At 44.8% G+C, this 17,422-nt stretch overlaps 1 long non-coding RNA gene across 1 annotated transcript in view; it reads left to right on the top strand.

Annotated features, from left to right (window-relative positions):
- Nucleotides 1–3,230: 3,230 nt before the first annotated feature.
- Nucleotides 3,231–17,422, top strand: part of LOC124790009 — a 515,833-nt gene continuing 501,641 nt past the window's right edge. The window contains exon 1 of the long non-coding RNA XR_007016200.1: nt 3,231–3,536. This is a non-coding gene — a long non-coding RNA (uncharacterized LOC124790009). The remainder of the gene's footprint in view (nt 3,537–17,422) is intronic.

Below are 17,422 nucleotides of genomic sequence, written 5' to 3'. Positions count from 1 at the left end.
ACTTTAGCATTACGATTATCATTTTGCTCCTCGAGGCTTGATCGTATAGCCGAAATTGTTAAGGCGACCACTGACGATAAGTGGGAAATGCGGGTTCGAGTCCCGGTCCGGCACAAATTTTCTTGTCACGAACGGGGAATATCTTTACACCTAATGTAGCTAATGTCAGAAAGATTCAGTTGCGAATAAATTTCATAAATTTAGAGCGGCTGCTAGCTGTCGTCCCGCAAGGCGAACAAGTCAGGGTTGCTACTTCATTGCACTTTTGTTCGCATTTTGCTGAGATATCTAATTCTATAATTAAGAGAAAATGTTGTTATAGTTGGATCTTATGGGCCTGAACTGTACCAAGAGCAATCATTTATTTATGATGCAGTTAATGAGGGTCCAGTTGATTCTAATGGTGGAGATGAAAAAGATGCTGTTATTGTCAGTGATCACCGACACGTCCGAGTTGGCAGGAGAGGAAAACGATGATCAAGTCAGCGTTAGTTATTATCTGTGAAACGATGCGAAAAAGATTGTACGAGTAAGGAGCAATTCGATGTTGGATCAAGAAAATGTTTTCGCATAATGAGTGTCTTGTGGTACTGTCTATACATAAATCACATTTGGGTGATTGTAACTTCAGTTATATCATTCAGTAGCTTTGGGCGGAAAAATTAATTTCAGTATTGTATGACTCAATACTTACAACTGAATGTGACATTGCCGTTGATAATGGAAGTAAGACTAAAGAAACATCAAGACACGTTCATAGGATTTGTCGAACTGGCCAGAGTGTACGACATTATCAAATGGCATAAGATGTTCAAAATTCTCAGAAAAAGTGGGGTAAGCTATAGGGAAAAACGGGTAATACATAATATGTACAAGAGCCAAGAGGGAGCAATAAGACTGGAAAACCAAGAAGAAAGTTCTCGGATTAAAAACAGTGTAATACATGGATGCAGTCTGTCGCCGCTTCTGCTCAATCTGTGTGTCAAAGAAGCAATGACGAAAATAAAGGAAAGGTTCAAGAGTGGCATTAAAATTCAAGGTGAAAGGATACCAATGATAAAATTCACTGATTACATTGCTATCCTGAGTGAAAGTGGAGGAGAGTTACAGGACCTTCTGAATCGCATGGACAGTGAAATTAATACAAAATATGGAATAAGAGTAAATCGAAGAAAGGCGGAAGTATTGAGAAAAAAATGGTTCAAATGGCTCTGAGCACTATGGGACTTAACTTCTGAGGTCATCAGTCCCCTAGAACTTAGAACTACTTAAACCTAACTAACCTAAGGACATCACACACATCCATGCCCGAGGCAGGATTCGAACCTGCGACTGTAGCGGTCGCGCGGTTCCAGACTGTAGCGCCTAGAACAAAATGGTTCAAATGGCTCTAAGCACTATGGGACTTAACATCTGTGGTCATCAGTCCCCTAGAACTTAGAACTACTTAAACCTGACTAACCTAAGGACATCACACACATCCATGCCCGAGGCAGGATTCGAACCTGCGACTGTAGCGGTCGCGCGGTTCCAGACTGTAGCGCCTAGAACAGCTCGGCCACCCCGGCCGGCGAAGTATTGAGAAGTAGCAGAACTGAGAACAGCGAGGAACTTAACATCAGGGTTGATGGTCATGAAGTGGACGAAATTCAGCAAACTAGGCAGCAGAATAATGGATGACGGACGGAGCAACGACATAAAAAGAAGATTAACTCTGGCAGAAGGGTCATTTCTGGGCGAGAGAAGTCGACTAGCACCAAACATTTGTCTTAATTTGATGAAGAAATTTCTGCGAATGTACATATGGTAGTGAAATATGGACTGTGGGAAAACCTGAACAGAAGAGAATTGAAGTACCGTATTTGAGATGTGTTGTGACAAAAGAACGTTAAAAATTAATTGGAGTAACAAGGTGAGGAGCAAGGAGCTTGCTTGCATAATCGGCGAAGAAAAGAATATATGGAAAGCACTGACAGGAAGAATGAATACTAGGGTAAGACAAGCCGTGCGGTCTAACGCACTGCTTTCCGCACGCGAAGGCGCGCGGTTCGCAGCACCAATCCGCCCGGCGAGTTCCGGTGTGTCGACCAGTCTGTGAATATTTTTTTGAGGCAGTTTTCCTTCTGCCTCGTGCGAATGCGAGCTGGTCCCCCTTACTCCACTTCAGTTACACTATGACGGCGATTGCTGCGCAAACACTGTCTCCACGTACGCGTACACCATAATTACTCTCCTACGCAAACATTTGGGTTCAAAAAATGGCTCTGAGCACTACGCGACTTAACTTCTGATGTGATCAGTCACCTAGAACTTAGAACTAATTAACCCTAAGTAACCTAAGGACATCACACACATCCATGCCCGAGGCAGGATTCGAACCTGCGACCGTAGCGGTCGCTCGGCTCAAACATTTGGGGCTACATTCGTCTGGTGTGAGACGTTCCCGGCGGGGTCAACTGGGGGCCGAACTGCACAATAGCCCTGGGTTCGTTGTGGGGCGGCGCTGGGGTGAATGGACTGCTATAGGCGGTTGTGGGGTTGTGGATGAAGAGGTTGGCACAGGAGAGGAATTCGTGGGGGGCGGGCCGCATCAACCAGTCACAAGACTGATGACTCAGATCATCATCATTATGTGAGTAATAATAAATAAAATTGCATTTTATTGTTGTTACTATGTATTAATAACATATGGTAACTAATCTCACTGTCAAATATTCAAAATATATGAAAAATTACACGAGGTGTACTTCGTGCCACACACCACTACCGTAAGAATTCCATGCCACACGACTGCCGGATTAATTTGTGTATTTGTATATTTTATGTCATCTTGTGGTTTGAAGGAACAAAACGTCCTGTGCACGGTGAAGTTGTTATACGTTACAAGTTGCGTGTGTATTCTGGAAGTTCTAAAGGTTCGACGCCGTATGTCAGTGTGCGGCAAGCGGCGGAGCGTTAGCTGCTTTCTTGCCTGAAAATGACAGCCTCTCATGCTAGCATAGAATGGACGACTGGAACAAATGCAAGAGAGGAAAACAGAGTGGCGCCGGACTGGTGGTTTTGGCATCGGGCGTCAGCGCCGGTGGCTGCGGAGTGCGCATGCGCCGGTGGGAGGGGGGCGTCCCGGGCGAGGCGCCGCGGCGCTGTGGTCCCCTCCGCCGCCGCCGTCGGCGTCGCCGCAGCCGCTGGCGCTAGCCAACCGCCCCCAGTCGGTGCCCGCGTCGCGCGCGACCAACCGCCAACGCCGCTGCCGCGCCGCGCTGCGCTGCGGTAAACTCGCGCCGGTCGCTGGTTTGCAGCGACCTCCTCACTACCGTCGTCATTACCTAGCCTGTGTCCTCTGGTCAACTCGTCTCCGTGAGACGCCAGTGGATAGCCACTGCTCGGATCAGGGCAGTCGAAAGTTCCCGACACAACGTCTGCCACGTGTAGCTGATGATGAGACTATCGGCAAAGGAACGTCTGTGCTGAAGAGCTTCGGTACTCAGGACTCTGCGCTCTTATACCTGTCTGCTGCCGCCAGCATCCGCATCTAGGTGAGCATTTTGCGGAAGTTAGCCGTTTCTCGACATCCTTGAATGTGTGTTCACTGAGTCGTTGAGCATCCTCAGCTGTATTAACAGAGCATGGTACTGACCAAAGCTACGAATGTCTCTAAGTTTTAATTCACAACAATGTTGCCAAATTATGCTCTTAAATGACAACACGATCATCAATAATAGGACAACTAAGTACCGTCAAGAACATTTCTTATATGATCCATCTCGTAAATCTACGTATTTACGACTTAGTTTTCATGGTAATTCGCGTAAGTATCCAAATTCTTTGAGTTGCTCCTGAATCGTAGCCGAATACTTATCCCTTGTCTACATTTATCGTGGCAGCATTTCGTGCAAACTTACTTTACAAACCAACTGTCACATCTGTAGGAACAAAATGTTCTCGCGCCGTCTTTCGCCAGTTTGTTTGAAGCAGTAACCTTGTTAATAAGTGCTAACTAACAGTCACTGTTAAACGAAATCACGCCATTGTCAAAGGTTTTCGATTTTTAACCTCTTCCGTGGTAGCAGTAGAAAACTGTTTATCCATGTAATATTTTTGTTACGTGTAACTGACGATACAGAGCGCTGAAAGTCTTTGCAGTTGCTAATGATACCTCGTGGAAAATGAGCAAAGTGTTGGCACGCATATCACTTGCGTTAAATGGGTTCTATTTGCAGGTAAACGTCGCCAGTTCCGTGTGCCATATGCGATACGGGGAAGCGAAGAGGCTAGGACCATTTTGTGCTTTATCTCGCTAATCAGTAAATTTCCTAAAAGAACGGAAATGTTATTAGAGAGTATTGCATAAGATATACTTAAGGAGAATGTGACACAAACATGCGCTGCAATCTCAACCGTTACAAAAATTCATGTGTTAGTAACTTTCTAGAATGATAACGTCGTTACCACGCTGCTTTGTTTCATCATCTATTCGTACTTGAAGAGTAATTTTCAAAAATGCCACTGCCACAACCCTATTTGCAATGTCGATACTACTAACTAACGTCTAAGTTCTACTTTACCTTGCACACAACCTCTAAATACAAGGCAAAAATGAAATGAAATAGTATGAGAGTTGGCGTAATACGGCTTGTAATGGAGCAAAATCTATAAAATACAACAAATACGAGGGCGTGTTGAAAAGTAATTCCTTGGAGTTTTTGCGTGAAAAATCTTAAGGCTTTTTAAATAAACCAAACGTTACAATCGTTCTATACATTTATACTTCAAGTGTACATCTTTGCAGCCCTCTGCCCCCAGGGATTCCGAATTGTAGCGTATAACTTGGCGCGGTCTAACGTAACTATGTCGGTGCGTGAGAAACAGCGTGCTGTAATCGACTTTCGAATTCGAAGAGTTCGTTCATACATGGAGCATTCTCACCTTTAACATGAAAATGCCATATCACACAGGAGCGCAGCAGACATCTGCAACAATCCGACGCCTTGGCTTCACTGTCATCGACAATCCAGCATACAGTCCCGAATTGTTCCCATGCGATTTGCATCTGTTTCCAGAACTTAGGAAGACTTGACTTTCATAGTGACGAAGCGGAGCAAGCAGTGAAGATGTGTCTCCGTCAACGAAGTCATTCTACATAGACGGTAATAGTAAGCTTGTATCTCATTGAGAGAAATGTGTTTCTCACCCGGACTAAAAAAGTAACATGTTAAAGCCATTCGTTTTCTTTAAAAAGCTGTAAGCGATTTTACATACAAAATTGGAAGGCATTACTTTTTAGCACTCCCTCGTAATTTACTGGCGCCACATATTTTCCAGCTGCTTCAAAGAACAGTGTGTTGGAATCACTTGAGAGCATGTGTTCATGATTTTACCTTTAGGAATTGTTCACAGAACCGTGTATGACTGTTACCTATAAAAGTAGCCGGTGACTTCAAAAATGACTTACTTTTGGAATTACGTTAGTCTTCATAATCAGATTATCACGTCAATATGATTTTAAACTGACAAGTGTAAAGAGAAGCTATCCATGAACATGAGAGCTATAGAAGATGCTTCGTAAATTTAATCCATCCACTGGACTGCCACAGAAGAGATTCAGTACATTTTATCACATAATCTGACGCTATGATCTTTCATTGTCGAAACGAACTCAGAATTCACACAGCCGAAATACCACCACACTAACCGGCAATTGTACAACATCAGATTCTTGAGAGAGCGAGTCGTCGGCTCTTAAGGCGGGCCAGGTGGGCAGAGATTCTGCGGCGGCCCACTTCACGGCGCGCCCTCTGGACCGGGGCGGCGCGTGCGGCCGCGTCTGCAGACTGGCTGGCGCCGGCCGCCACGTTGCAAATGGCGTGGCGCAGAGGCGAGCGCGCGCCGCATTTCCCACTAGTGGCTCACTGGCTGGCGGGTAGCTGAGGGCCTGCCAGTCACGGCGGACGGGGACGGCCGCTGGTGGCGCGATCGATGTCTTCGGCGTGACCGCCGGCTGCGTGTCGCTCCCTGCCCTGGAAGCCTCATTGAATATTTATCTACCCAAACAATGAGCACCTTGGGGTCGCTTCAGCGGAAACTTAAGCAGGATCGTTAGATTTTCTTCACGAGATAGCAAGGAAGGTGCCATCGTAGAGACTTTATGAGGAGTCTTATTGAGTGATGAGGGAAAGTTTTATTGAGATTACTAGGTGAAATTTACATCAGGAGGAACAAGGAGCTCGGAGGTACAATGCACGGGAACTTCTTACGGTTCTGCCATCTGTGACATTTGTAGGAAAATTTGGAAACTTGTGGTAAGTTCTACAGGACCAAACTGCTGAGGTCAGCGGTCCCTAAGCTTACACACTACTTAAACTAACTCATACTAACTTACGCCAAGAACAACACACACACCCATGCACGAGGGAGGACACGAATCTCGGACGAGGGGGAGTCGCGTGAACCGTGACAAGGCGCCTAAGGCCTCGCTGCTACCACGCGCGGCCATCTGTAGGTGATAGCTATTTACTGACGTGTAGGCCAACAGGACACCCCTAGTACAGACAAACAGCTATGAACGTAGTTGCCATTCACCAGCCTTGACCACACTGACCACACAGTCTCAAATAAATAAATAAATAAATAAAAATGTTCAAATGTATGTGAAATCTTATGGAACTTAACTGCTAAGGTCGTCAGTCCCTAAGCTTACACACTACTTAACCTAAATTATCCTAAGGACAAATACACACACCCATGCCCGAGGGAGGATTCGAACCTCCGCCGGGATCGGCCGCACAGTCCGTGGCTGCAGCGCCTTTGACCGCTCTGCTAATCCCGCGTGGCATCACACAGTCTATTGAAAATTGAGTCATAAAATTTCTTTTTGTCTTTTAATTGGTTAGTGATAATCAACAAGGTTTTCCACAAATAAACGACGTCGGAACAGCGTGTAACATTAAAGTAAGCAGCTGCTTCTTATCCTGATCTGTAGATGGCAGATGTCGACTGAAGCGAGTTATTTGTTGTGTGACTGTTCCAGTACATAACCAATTAGAGATTAAGAATTTCTGTCAGTCAGTGTGTTGTTCTCCATTGCGACCATAATATTCTTTTTCTCCTACTATTAGCATCAAACCGCCTTTTGAGATCTTGCGTTACCGGTACACACGCCACTGTATGTGCTACCAGTATGTTCCAGTATGCTGCGAATAAAAACGGGATTCTTCTGGCGCTCATGCCTCCGGTTCTATTAGTGACAGAAAGGTAGGGTCAAATATATTGTAAAGGCCTTGGGCTAGGTACCATTCGTACGTGCGACAAAAGAATCGTCATACTGTAATTACCCTACAGCACATTCCCAGTTTTTGAATTACACGCTTCCTTTAACTTAGGCAAATGTTTCTTTTCGTTTCCTTTTTGCATCAGATGTTCTCTACGGCGCGCCTTAAGCAGTTTAAGAAAGCATCATTTAGTTCAGGAAACAAGCGTTTTTCACAATTTTTCAGCACCTTCAGCACCGGACACCTAAATAGCTAAACGCAGGAAATTGCTCAAATTTTAACAGACAGTTATATAGAAATGCCATCTTCCAGTTTAAAAAAATCTTTATCGGTTATTGAGAAGCACCCCAAAACCGAGACACGGCTTCCAAGACGTCTATGCACAGCAAATGGTTCAAATGGCTCTGACCGCTATGGGACTTAACTTCTGAGGTCATCAGTCCCCTAGAAATTTTTAGGCAAACATTTCTGTGAAATCTGAATAGAACAAAGATGCAAATATTGTGAAGGCATTTCAATAACATTAGGGCAGTTAATAACACTGGAACTATATGCATCATACGCTTCAGACAGTTATGTTCGTACTATCTAGAGCGATATGGGACACTGTTTTTCAGCAGTTTCTAATAAAATATTCCCTACAATAGTCAGGCAGCTTTAATCAAACCTCGTCAATAAATGTTCGTTCGCCAACTGCAGCTCAAGATACGGGGACTATTCGGAAAGTAAGGAACGAGTGGTCGCGAAATGGAAACTGCAGTGAAAATCAAAACTCTTCTATTTGCAACAGTTAGCTACACCTTCCAGTTACTTCTCTACATAGCTGCCATCCCGACTTAGAGATCAGTCGTAGCGTTCTACCAACTTTCTAATATCCTCGTGATAGAAGGCAGCTTCATATGTTTTTGTACTCTGAACTGGAGCTCGTTCTCTCTCCCAAAATGTGGTCTTCATACCCAGCGGCACATACGAGCACAGAGGAACATCAGGGGGATCCAGAGCCGGGCTGTATGCTAGGTGATCAAGCACTTCCCATCGAGAGCGCTCCAGGAGTCTCCATACTGCCGCTTCAGTGTGCTTGCCGGCCGGGGTGGCCTAGCGGTTCTAGGCGCTACAGTCTGGAGCCGCGCGACCGCTACGGTCGCAGGTTCGAATCCTGCCTCGGGCATGGATGTGTGTGATGTCCTTAGGTTAGTTAGGTTTAAATAGTTCTAAATTCTAGGGGCCTGATGACCTCAGCTGTCCCATAGTGCTCAGAGCCATTTTTTTTTCAGCGTTCTTCCGAGAACTGTCATGAAGAAGGAACTGCATGACAGGTACATTATGCGGTGTTGCATGAAACCCGGCGAAATCTTTCGGCAGGCACCCATACTTGGCGAGAGACACTATTTTCTAGACATCCTTACACGCTCACTGTGCGCTCAGAAATGAGAAGAGAGACGTGACATACTAGAGACCGGAGAACTAGAGACATTGTCCAACACATCTAGACAAACCTGCATCAGATTTCCTCAGTGGTTTCATTTCCCGACGGATCGTTCCTTGGTTTGCGAATAGCCCACGTGTATAAGCTCAACAGACAAAAATTAGTCACCCGAGTGCGCGCACACAGATGAGTAGTTAAGCCTTTACAGATGGTGCGACGATAGAGTCACGTGCTCAATCGCGCGCGCGGCCTCTATGTGAGCACAACGCAGTAGCGATCAGTGGGATATTTACGATTCATGCGGACGTTGTACGAAAACATGGTAAATGTAAGGAGATGACAGAGCGGCAAAACTGGAAATCGTGTTTGGCCGTGCCCATGGCCATACAGCGTGTGAAGTTGCTGGATTTGTTGGCGTTTCGCGGCGGACTGTTCAACGTGTCTGTAGTCATTGGTATAACACACTTGGCCACGAAACACGGCATCGGAATTACGTCCAGAAAAAAGATCCTGACTGAGAGGGACCGGAGACTCTTTTGTAATATAGTATACATTTACGTACGCGAGTATTTCAATTGGCGTTAGGTGTGTTTTCGGTAAGAGGGCGCTCCTCATGTCCTGGGGACTGCTATAGTTCTGCGTGTGACCTGTTTCTGATGTAAGGGGGTGACATGTATTCGCCATCGGCTGGAGATTAGGGAAGATACGAGACAGCAGCAGCATCCGATAGCCGCAGATCGTGGATGCGCGACCCTTGGGATATTACACCTCCGAGGTAGTGCAGGCACTGGACTTTCCACGTTCAACTATTATGGTGTACCATGAGTAGGGAAAGATGGGGTAAAGAGGCCATTCTAAAGGAAATTGAATTTTCGCCAAACAATGGGTATTGATAGAAACCCGTTACTTAATATTTTGAATCTATGTATTACAAGGTACCACACCGAATGTTTGTAAGTAAAAATATGTATAATGAGTACGACCAATATTCATTGTTCTGAGTCCTTACGTAATGTTCACTTTTTTCCAGCCTAAGGGCATAAAATGGCCAGCATGGATGTGTATACTCCGAAAGTGGGCAGCAACGTTCTTTTGGCTGAAGTAACTCCACCGGATTGGCGTCTGCCTTTTAGGTGCAAATACTTTGCTGTTCTTGAATTGATCGGTCAACGCTTTCATCCACATTATAAATGTGACGAGGAGGATCAAATCGTTTTTTTAGCAGTGTTTTAAGGATATCAGAAAATTTGTCTACGTTGATCTTGCTAATTACTTGTTATGGTGCTGCCTTTGCCTGCCATCTCCGACTCACTTCTAAGACGATGCGATATTTTCTCCGCTCTCCCAACTAGAATGCGCATCTCCATAGACCTTTCCTCAAAAATTCAGTAATTCGCTTTTTCATTTCCAAAACATAATCAACGATCTCTTGTTTTTGTTCATTACTGAAAGCACACCATAAGGTATCCTTAATCTTTTTGACATCTATTGTATATTTTTCCCAAGAACTCTTTATTTCGGTGTATTATGTCGAACATGAAATTTATTTGCTGTTGAAGAAGGGATCGTATCCTTCTTTCCCGCTTCAATATCATTTTCTATTTTAACAGAGGCCCATGATGGTTGCTCTGATTTCCGGACACGTTTTCTTGATGTCCTAGTGCTTGCATCAAAACCAAGCCGCTGCAGCGGACTGCAGTCAATCGAATATTTGTATTAGCTCAATTGTAACAGAGCGGAGTTCATTGTGTTCCCATCTCTCGCCGTGAGAGGGTACCTCCAGCGCCGTCGAACATTATTGTTTTGGTCGTCCAAATATTATGGTTATGGAGAGACAACGTTGCATGGTCGTACTGACCTCCAGATCTCTGAACACGATTCGATCACTAATCAACGTTATTGTGACACTGTACTCCCTCCCCATGTGCGTCTTTTCAGGGGTGCATTCGGCCCTGACTTAATTTTTATGGCCGGCCGGTGTAGCCGAGCGGTTCTAGGTGCTTCAGTCTGGGACCGCGCTATCGAAACGGTCGCAGGTTCGAATCCTGCCTCGAGCATGGATGTGTGTGCTGCCCTTAGGTTAGTTAGGTTTAAGTAGTTCAAAGTTCTAGGGGACTGATGCCTCAGATGTTACGTCCCATAGTGCTAGAGCCATTTGAAACATTTAATTTTTATGGACGACAATGCGCAACCTCCTCGAACAGTGCATGTGGAGGAGCTCTTGGGGCGAAAGGGTATTCGGCGAATGGACTGGTCTGCGCCTTCACCAGACACCATCGAGTAGTTATGGAATGCGTCTGGGAGACATACGTCCACATGCACCAACGACCATCCAGCTGTTGGCTACCGCGATGGTGGAGGAGTGGAACGCTCCACATGGAACGCCCCACCACAGGAACTCCTTACCAATCTTGTGGCCAGAATGGGAGCACGTGGCAGAGCATCGATTGCCAGCAGCTATGATTACACACACTATTAAGCACAGTGTACCGCCTTTGAAATGTCCAGGGGACCATCATAAATCACCGTGACTTCGGTGTATTTATTGTCATTTATGTTCGTTTCATTTCGCATTTCTTTTAGTTACCTTCCGTAATATAGCTACAGCAATTCCTTAAGTTTTGCACACCATTTTATACAAAGGATTCAGAGGTCAGTCTGTAGTTAGAGGAACGCTTCGAAATGGGTTTCATCATTATTTCTCACATGGAAACTTTATTGTCAAAAACAAATACACCATGGCATCACGAACGATACACGTTGCAATATTTTTCGACGTAGTCACCACCGATATTTGTACTCAGGTTGTAGCGTGCAATCGGTTTGAAGAAAACCTCTCTGGTAAAACTCGGTGTCCCGAGATGTGGGAAATAGTCACACAGCCTTTTCAGTCTCAGTACTGGTTTCGAAGTAACGTCTAGTGAAGGAGGCTTTCTATGCAGGAAACCGGTGAAAGTTCGGTGCGGCAAGATCGGGGCTGTATATCGAATGATTTCACCTCTCCCATCCGAAGTGATCTTGTGTGAGCCTTGCAGTGTGTTGTTTTGCGTTGTCACTCAACAGCCCTGGTCCCTTTCGCCGAAAGGCGGACCTGAGTTTTGTGAGTTTGTTGCAGTAGTGTATCACTTCGACGGTCTCTAGCTGCAGGAAATCAACACTATGTCCTGGACTCTAGCAATGTTGTTTTCATTCGTGGATGTAAAGGGACGCCCACTTTGACCTTATCCTTCCCAATCTGCCTTCCTTCTCTGAAGGTGCAACTGCAGTGATCAGCCATTTGGCGAGACAAAATCTCTTTTCCATACATGGTCTGTAGACGTTCATGGATAACGAACACACTAGTACCACGTGACCATTCGTACGGATAACAAGACGCACTTCATTTGGAACCACATTGTCAGTTCACGTCCGTCTGTCATCGTTATGTGTACTCGAATAACCTCGGGCACTCTGTTCTCCGGTGGTTTCCACACGCGTCACTCCTCCGCCAGTGACGCCGTCACTGAAACAGCAACGTCTATGGACTGACATGGCGTTTTCTTGTGCCACCTGGTGTACCACCTTCCCTTTAAAAAACAGTGACGAAAGCCACTTTCGGAACTTCCCGTGTAGTGTACGTGATATACTGAAGTGTGAACTCTTATTGGGGTATTACACATTTCGTACAAATTACAAGTGAACTGTTGCCGGCCAAAGTGGCCTAGCGGTTCTAGGCGCTTCAGTCTGGAACCGCGCGACTGCTACGGTCGCAGGTTCGAATCCTGCCTCGGGCATGGGTGTGTGTTATGTCCTTAGGTTAGTTAGATTTAAGTAGTTCTAAGTTCTAGGAGACTGATGACCTCAGATGTTAAGTCCCATAGTGCTCAGAGCCATTTGAAGCATTTGAAACCAGTGAACTGTTCGGACAAGTGGACATCTTTCCCACATTTCGCTAGGGAGTAGTGTGGCCACATTACCTGATCGATCCTCATAGGGGCATAAATGGATCACGGATGAAACTATCAAAACGAAAGAAACAACAGGGAACTACATTTGTGAGTCAAAATACCTTGTTTACCCACTGACACAGAAAAAATTTTTTACACTATTTTTAAATGAGATAACAACAAAATTATAAACGAGTTATCTTTCATCACGGAAATGTAAATTAAAAGAGGCTGCACAAAAAAATAGCGTGAACAGGCTTCCTCTGTCAAACTAAGAATAATCATGGTGTATACAATTAGCATGAGCACTTCTCGGCAGGTAGCAATGCTCTTCAGGACAATAAAATATGCAGTGGTCACCTTTCTCGTCCTGAACGCTTTACCCCAATTTACCATTCCTCTGTTGAGGGAAACCTATCGCCGCCAGATGTCGATGTCGCGGGCATTAAGAAGCAGAAGCGATGTCCCTCCGGCCCCGCACTTTCTTGTTGACCATAATAAAGTCTTGTACTGTTATTACTGCGAATGATGTAGTTACGATAAAGGATTCACATGATGCGGATGTGCGAGGTTTCCCACACTCTGGATCCGTACACTAATTTATATGTTCCCATCTAGGAGATAATAGGCATAAATCTTCTATAGGGTAGTGCTTTTTGCCGTAGCTGACAAGTATAGTCCACCAGTTACTCTACTTTAAACCATACTGTCGTAAAGGTCTTTTTCTACGTAGAAAAAGACCTTTACGACAGTATGGTTTGAAGTAGAGTAACTGGTGGACTATACTTGTCAGCTACGGCAATTCAGGCATGGACATAAGGACTTGTTTGTTTCTTTGGTAGTTACCGGGCACCCACAATGACTCTCTTGCTGATAACAACAGTCTCATTCCTCAACAAACCCGAGTCTTTATCAGAGGGATCAATTTGAATATGTGGTGGGCCTCTTAATCTTACTGGTGTTTAATTTCAGTTACATGTGTCAGTCAGGTGTTAGGCTGCAGGAATATAGCTGGCACACCCAGTCACATTTGCTGACGTTCAAGGACTCGCCGACGTTATACTGTTTGCGAGATGTGTGTCTCAATTTGCCATAGGTAGTTAAGGTTCCACAACGAAGTCTTGTTTTTAGCCAGTTGTGTTTCCACTAATGCTTGGACCTACGGTCCGGTTATCTGTATCGTCGAGCCTTGCAAGATACCTACTTGTACAAGGCCCACTGTCTGTTGCGAGGTAGGTCCCATATGTCTTCACAAAGCAACAACTAACACACGACGTCTCACCGTAGTAACACGCACAATAATTTTTAGATACTCTTACAGAATCTGTTGGCTCGCACAGCGATTGTTTCTAATAAAATTTTATATCATAACGGTGTAAATGGTAACCCTTTTTATTTATCAGTTTCTCACTAATTAAGCTGTCTTCAGACTTTTTAGAGAGATAAATTTGCCATGTGGATCATACGAGTTAACACAATTGTAATAAAAATAATAATCTGAAAAAATTAACAAATGTGTGAAATATGATGAAGATATATTCGTACGTTCATCGATACAGCATAGATGTCAAGTGGCGATGTAGCACCGTACTTGTTACGAGATTAAGTGTTTGGCTGTATAGCAAAAACCTAAATTGTTGACAGCTACCTTTATTGCCTCATGTACTCAACAGCTTTTAGAATATGAGTACCATAAGATTTTAAGTAGCCACTAGGAAATGTTAAATCTCTTGCTTTAGGTGACCGCTGATTTAATTGCAGCCTTACACTAAATGACTGTGTATATCTTATAGGATAATCTACAGATCTGTCAAAGATCTTTTTTAGATCCTGTATTATTAAAATGATTTTTTAATATTACTGATTACGGACTCATGGTTTTGAAGGGGATGTCTCGGTCTTGATATTAACTGTGGATTCTCTGAAAGGCACTTATCGAATGCACAATGGCTATCCTCTAAGCTGAACGTGGCAACTTACAACAGGCATCGGTTGTGTGAAATCGGTCTTGACCTATAAAACAGACCGTAATATTTTCTTTTGTGTTTATTGAACCTCATAGCAGCTATTACCCAAACTGCTGAGAAGATAATGGTAGCTACTTCAAAATAGTTTTCTTTCTCTATATCAACAGATTTGTGTATCTCCGGACTCAGACTGCTATATTTACATGATAAAGGTGCCCTGCTTTTCACTATCGGTGCTATTTCGCTTTATGCTAACGTCCATAACGTCCATGGCCTTACTGCTACTGGACACTATATTTCCCTACGTTCATTGGATACCAAACCTACAAATTCTTTCCTGATCATCAATATCAACTATGTCCTCACTCACAATTACTTCTCTTTTGAGGGTATCAACTACAAACAAATCTAGGGTATGGCAATATGCACCCATATGGCACCATCCTGTGCCAAACCAATTCTTCATAACCATCCAAAATCCCAAACCCTTCACCTGGTTCAGATTCATCGATGACATATTCGTGATGAGGATCGAGGTTGAGAACACCCTATCCACGTTCCTCCAGAGCCTCAACACCTTCTCCCCCTTCGCTTCACCTGGTCCCTCTCAACCCAAGCCACCTCCCTCGATGTTGACCTGCACTTCAAAGATGGCTACACCAGTACCTCTGCCCACATCAAACCTACCAACCACTATCAATAAATCCAGTTCTACAGCTGCCACTCATACTATACTAAGAAGTCTCTTCCATGTAGCCTAGCCAACCATGACCGTCGCACCTGTAGTGACAAGCAGTCCTTCTGACAATAGTCCAAGAGTCTCACTGGGCCTTCACAGACCGCAATTACCATCCCAACCTGGTTCACAGATCTCCTCTGCGGGACCTTTCCGGTCACCCACCGCCTCCCATAGTCCCACCATCCAACTCTACTAGCCTTCCCACCCAATCCACAGTCGTATTCTGCCGCCCACTGTACCCATCCAAAATCCTCATCCTTCCTTACATAACTCCTACTCCCAACCCCTTGCCTCATGGCTCATACGCCGTAATACACCAATATGCAAAACCTGTCCCATACCTCCTCCCACCATTACCTACTCCAGCTGTGTCATAAGCATCACCCATCCATCAAAAGAAGGGCTACCTGTAAAACCATTCATGCGATCTACAAGCTAATCTGCGACCACTGTGCTACATTCTAGGTGACCATGACGATCAACAAGCTGTCTCTACACTTGCACGAAATAAGCAATTGCAAATCTGAAATGCTAGTACATTAATAGTCGGTACAGGTGTCAGAATGATGAACGCAAGCATAAAAACGTACGTGTATTGTGCTTTACAGGTGCCGGACGTCAGATTCACTGGCTGTTGCACTTCGTCGTTCAATACGGGGACAATTATTGCTGGTTGTGGATGGCGCTGGAGATGTCGTCCGATGACGTCCCATACGAGCTCGATTGGAGACAGATCTGATGACCGAGCAGGCCAAGGGACATGTCAACACTCTGTAGAGCACGTTGTGTTACAACAGTTGTATGCGCGCAAGGAGTATGCTGTTGGAAAAAAAAACCAGAATGCTGTTCATGAATGGCACTGCAAAACAAGTCACCAGATTGATGTATAAGTTTGCAGTCAGGGTGTATGGGAAAGCACGACAGTGCTCCTGCTGTCTTACGAAATCGCATCCCGAACCATAATTCCAGGTGTAGGTCCAGTGTGTCTAACACGCGCACATGTTTGGTTGCAGGCTCTCAAGTGGCCTGTTTATAACCAACACACGGCCATCACTGGCTCCGAGGCAGAACCAGCTTTCATCACAAAACACAACAGACTTCCTGCCTTCCAATGAGCTCTCTACATCACTGAAGGCCCAAAGAACGGTCGTGTGGGATCAGTGAAAGGCACGATAGAGGGTGTCTGGCTCGGCTCTGTCCTTGAAGTAACCGATTTGTAACAGTTCGTTGTGTCAGTATGATGCCAACTGCTGTTCAAATTGCTGCCGCAGGTGCAGTACGATGCGCCAGAGCTTTACGCAGAACACATCTGTCTTCCCTCTCGGTACTGCCACGTAGCCTTCCGGACGCCGGTCATCTTCTCATGACCACCGCTGCCAGCAATCATATACAGTGGCTACATTCCTGCTAAGTATTTCCGTAATTTCGCGGAAGGAACATCCAGGTTCTCGTAGCCCTATTACACGGCCACGTTAGAACTTAGCGAGGTGTTAATAATAGCGTCTTGGTCGCGTTAAATGCATTCTTGACTAACGTATGTTCACCACGTCCAACCTCGAAGGTAAGCAATTCTCACGACTGTTACAGCGTGTATTTAAGGCACACCTGATTTTCATCCTCATAGTGGCTCTAATGGCGCTACTCTTATGGAACTGGCGGGAACTTTGAATAGAAATCGTCTTTCAGATGCAGAAATACACCTACGAAGTTTTGTTTATGTTGCTCAACTTTTTCTGGTGTTGCGATTTTTTGCCGTCAATTTATAAAGGAGGATGTCCTGTCTAATTCAGTGGCTCATCATCGCCCATATCAACCGCTAGGGATAAAAGCCTGAAACTTGGAGAGGGTGTTTATCTTACACTAAAGGGGTGAAATAGGGGATGGAAGGTTTCATGAAAATATGTCGCTAGGACTATGAAACATGCCACTTGATTTCTCGGTAAGAAAGAAAAAGTTGAGAATCAGAATTTTTGAAAATTCAGCCCCAATGCAGGAGAAATATCAGATAGCATTTTTTGAAAACAGATCATTACTGAAGAAATGCTAAGGAATTTTTTCAAGCTGCGTCTATGAAAATCAGTTCTTGAGTTCTCGTT

Source organism: Schistocerca piceifrons, chromosome 3 (genome assembly GCF_021461385.2).
Source record: "Schistocerca piceifrons isolate TAMUIC-IGC-003096 chromosome 3, iqSchPice1.1, whole genome shotgun sequence".
Taxonomy (NCBI): Eukaryota; Metazoa; Arthropoda; class Insecta; order Orthoptera; family Acrididae; genus Schistocerca; species Schistocerca piceifrons.
The sequence above is the reverse complement of the archived record's forward strand: the minus strand, read 5'-3'. Positions and strand labels throughout refer to the sequence as shown.